This window comes from Balaenoptera acutorostrata, chromosome 4 (genome assembly GCF_949987535.1).
Source record: "Balaenoptera acutorostrata chromosome 4, mBalAcu1.1, whole genome shotgun sequence".
Classification (NCBI taxonomy): domain Eukaryota; kingdom Metazoa; phylum Chordata; class Mammalia; order Artiodactyla; family Balaenopteridae; genus Balaenoptera; species Balaenoptera acutorostrata.
In genome coordinates, this window is record NC_080067.1 from 5251270 (window position 1) to 5256287 (window position 5018).

The window sequence follows — 5018 nt, forward strand, 5'->3', positions numbered from 1 at the left end:
TCATGGATCATTTCCCTGCAGAAATATTTGTCTATTTCTGAATTTTCACTCCCTGTTTCTCTTGCTGCAGGGTCTGTTGCTCATGGCCTCGAGCTGCTTCTAACCTCCCCTCCACGCTCACTCTCTCCGAGACTTCTGAATGTTTACCTACCATCTCTGCTGCTTCGAGGCCTGTCACTGTGTCAGTCTATCTCTCTCACTTCTCTCATCCTGTGTCTGCCTTTCTTTTTTTCCCTTCCTCTTCTCAGTCTCCCAAGTATCTGAGTTTTCATGCCGACCACCTTGTGATGGCCCGTGGCAATGATTCTGAACCTTCCATAATTTCTAGTTGGTAAACGACTCATTCACGGTACATAATGGGGTCATCTTTATGTTTTTAGCAACCATCTTTGTTTTGCAAGAAATAGAGCATGGTGATTAAGAGTACACTCTCTGCAGTCTTGAATTCAGATCCTGTATCTACCGCTTTCTAATCCTTAACTTGTACATGCTTTTATTTAAATCTTCACAGTCTCAATTCTCCCCACTTGCAAAAATGGGGATGTTAATAATAACGACCTCATAGAGTTAGGGTGAGAACCAAGGAAATTAATCATTATAAAAGATTTATCAGAGTGTCTTGGAATGGGATAAAGTTTCACTGAATGATAGTTTGTATTTTCTTTACTAAAGATTTTCTTCTTTCCTCCCAATTATTGTAGTACATATTCTCTCCCTTTCCTATTGTTCATTTTTTAGATTTAGAACTGTCCCAGCAGTTTCAAGGCACTAGGTAACTGTTTAGGAAAAATATGATTTCCCTGCTTATGCATTTTTTTTGTTCTTTATCAGAAGGATATTGATGGGATTAATTTTAACTTACATAATATCTGGATTTATTTAATAGCAAGCTGTGATATAATAGGTTTCCATGTAAAACCAGAAGTAGAATCCATAGTTCCTGAATTGTAGCCACAGATACCAATTGGCTGGGACAAAGAAATTGATATAAAAGAAATAGACGGGGAGTCAAGAAGCAGAATTCTTGCCTTACAGCTACCGTTGTGTAGCTGCTGACCTTGGTCAGGTTCATCTTAACCTGGCTGGGTCTAGGTGGAGATTGGACCAAATCTATGATTTTATTCAGAGATATCCATATGCCAGGACTTTGGGGTGCTGTGACTATCAGAGTTTAAACAAATCCACAGTATTAATAGGGGCACACTTTCTGGAGCACATTTTTACTCAAAGATTTTGGGAAAGACACATTACCTGAGTAATGATAGTAAGATAAATATATTATCAGATTTAAAAACAAAATGTGTAACTTGAAAGAAATTTGGAACTAATGCCTCAGCTCCTTTGGATGTGCTGGAGTACATGTCAGACTATTAGATATATTTTAATGGAGGAGATTTGAGAAGTCTCAAAACTCTAGGGCTAAAATTCATTGATTTTACAATGCCTGTTTTTATTACTATCTGTCTTTGTACAACCTCAGTAATGTCTTTCATTTATCATCACTGATTATCAACAACTGAGTGTTATATTAGTTATTATCATTTATAAATTATATCCCTTTAAAATGGTTTAGTGTAAATTATATATCATAGTTTTAAAATAAAATAATCATTTATGATATATTATTTATATGCATTTGCATTTTGTATTTTAGGACATTAAACATGTGATATTAAATAGATGTGTTGTGTCATTTCTTAAGACCCATTCCTTTTGGATTTTTTAAAATACAGTTAAACAAAATTTACTTATAAAATTAATAATTATCTTGACTGTACCATTGTACACTTTTGATAATGAGCTAGTATTCATTTTTCATTAATACTTTAGGGAAATACTAGTGTCTTTTTTTTATAATTGCAGCTTAAATTGTTGAGTTTTGCTTTAAGCTATTGATAAGCCAAGATAGGTGAAAAATTATAATTTTCTTTTTCAAAGAGTATTTGAATGTTTGTAGTCAAGTCTCAGGAAAACTCATGCAGGTCTAGTTCTAGACTCTGACCTTATCTTCTGCACTATTTTAATTACTTCTGGGATCAAAAGAAAACTTCCAACAGATTCCCATACAGTGAGTAACATTTTTATGTTATTTGTAAATTGTCATACTAATTAAATCTGTAGGCACATTGGTAAGAGATTAAACTTCCACAGTAATGTTCACCCTGTAAATTTGCTTTCTTTTCAAGTAGAAAATATCAGAATAATGATGCTAGCATCATTAAAAGATCATAAACAACTATGCAAAAAGTTGTATAGATAACACTAATTCTTTTGTTTTCAAAGAGATTAGTCTTATAGCCTGACTTAATTGTTTTATAAAATATATACCAGCATAGAGAGAACAAAAATTTAAGTCCTTTCCCAGGGGCCATTTATATTAACACTCACTGTTAATTTGGGAAAGATTATTTTCCTACCACAAAACTTACTTGACAAAATTTGTTAAACAATCACACAATTCTGAAACAGTCATTTTCCTCAAATATTATACTATTATTTTGTACTCTCTCTGAAGACGCCCCATGATGCTTGGATCTTCATATGCAAAGTACAATTTGGGGTAATTTTGGACATTTCAGTTCTACAAAAATGTCTTCTGAAGTATATATATTATTGCTACAAAATTTTGAGTATATCTTTGTTTTATAAATTGCTACCTACCAGAATATAATATCTACCACTTAAGAGGTGAAGATGAAATGAGAAAATACATTTGTAATAAAAGAATTTGTAACCCACCGAGTAAGCATATAGTTATCTTTGCCTTGACTCCGCCCTAGGTCTATGTGTGCCTCTGGACATGCAGGCATAAACTTCAAGTTCTTAAAAGTATTTCCTGTGAAGTACACCAATGTTATTTTCATAAAATGTATCCTTAATTGCTAAAGAAATAGTAAATATATATATATATCACAAAGGACTTTCATGTATACAGTGCCTTCCTTTCCTGGTTAATAATTACATGCTTTAGAATGAGGATAGCACTTTTTTTTTACCCACCATTAAATTTTTCTACATGACCTAGACCATTGAAAATTGGTTTTTCAGTGCTGATATTTGAATGATTTGCCTATTTTTCTGATAAATATACCAGAGCATTAGGGTGAACACACTGGTTTTGTGAATATGCTTATTCTTTTATATCTCTAACTGGGAGATATAAAACTGTGGTTTTTGATTGTTAAAAATACCAGAAAGTTGATTTCCTAGACAGGAATCCATGGGACTATATGCATGTGTGTCAAGCTTTTAATACTTATGATGGTTACTGATAGGCTCTTGAATCAACTGTTCCAATCTGAAAAATATTGGAAGGTAAGAAGATTAAGTTTTACAAATAAGATAATATGCCAGCAGGCAGAACGTGATTGGAGATAAAGGTCAGTAGCCATCTGTTCCTCAGTCTTATTTAGATAAGCAGAAGGTATGGTATGTCATGCCCAAGCTGTTTTCAAATGCATAATAACAAAAAATGTGAAATCACCTGGAAGGTGAATCTTTTGAAATTTCACCTTGAAGCGAATTGCTTCCTAAGATAAACAAAATAATATGCTTAGTTTCTGCTCAGAATTTTTTCTACAGAATTTGAAAAGCTACAAATCTCCCTAACATAGATGAATGTACCCTCGACTTTGTCTTGTGAAACAAATTAGAGCAAACACAAATATTAGAGAATAGAGGTTTGAACTCTGTACAGTAAATATTATGCAGATTTGTCAACGATTGGCTAGTTTCTCACATAGAAAGTCTGTCCATCTGTTCTTTAAATGGGTTAATAATTTCATGATATTATTGTTATTATTGTTTTTACTTGCTCTGGGTATACATGCATCTTTCCAGAATTTTTGTGAGGACTCACGTGGGCAATAATTTTGAGCTCTGTTAGCGGAAAAGCAACCTTACTAAGGGTTCTAGGCGGGTGTGGACACTAAGGCAATAAAACATGTAAACATGACAATTCTTTTTAGCTGCATCAACCCTTTTTGGTATTCCCACAGCTGATTTCAATTTTCTCTTTTTATAACAACTCAGTAAGGGGTTTACCAGAGCAGACAAGCATGAAATTAATTTTCCATAGAAGTTTTACTGATGCTGGGAAACTCGCTGGTCAGTAATATTGGTATAAGTCCTATGCTGGCTTGGCTGTTCCGTTTTCTTCTTTCTAATTGCAGTTAATTTTTATCAACATCAATTCTACGAAGTATTACTATGCAAAACCTTTAAGGGAAGGAACGTAGGTATTTTTCATATATAATTTCTTAACTCTTAGCTAGATTTATAGTAGCACAGCACTGTGCTTTTTCTTGCTAATGGCAAGATAACTATTTGTCTTGGTACTTGCTGCACGTGACTTACAGTACGTTGGAAAGAAGATGCCCCATGCACCACAGACTAACTAAAGCCCCGAGACACCTCTTAGCTTCAGCAATGACAAGACTCTCTTTTAGAACTAGCAATGCCTGCGTATGTAAACTCTATCTTGGATAATTTCTTTCCCTATGTTGTTAAGCCTAAAACAGCTCTGTTGCCTTGGCTAACTAATCGATATCTCTGTTGTAATTGTGGCTTCCGATTCTTTAGGAATTATATCCTACCTATTTTAAGGATATAGATTTTTGATTCATAGGCATAGTCGTCCCTAATTTTATGCATATAAATTTTTTAGCTACTAGTTCGTCTCAATTCTCAATTGTAAAGCATGACATAATCTGGGGTGTTGTATTGAGAGAAGTTTGCTCTCCAGCGTACTGGTCTGGGGAGACACTTCTAGAGGCTGGTTATCCAGGCAGCTCTTGCACTGCCTTGCTCTTCAGGTGACCTCCCTTACACAACCTCTGCCCAGTGCATCACTTTTTTGTCTTGAAAGGCTCAGCTTGGTTCTCCCCATTACTCCGGAGAATCACCAGGGGTGTGAGTTCCTGCTGAGTTTCTCATTCCCTGCTGACAACATTTAAAGGAAAAAAAGAAACCCTCCCTTAGTTTCCAAGTCCAGTGTGTGTTTCGTAAATGGTGTTCTT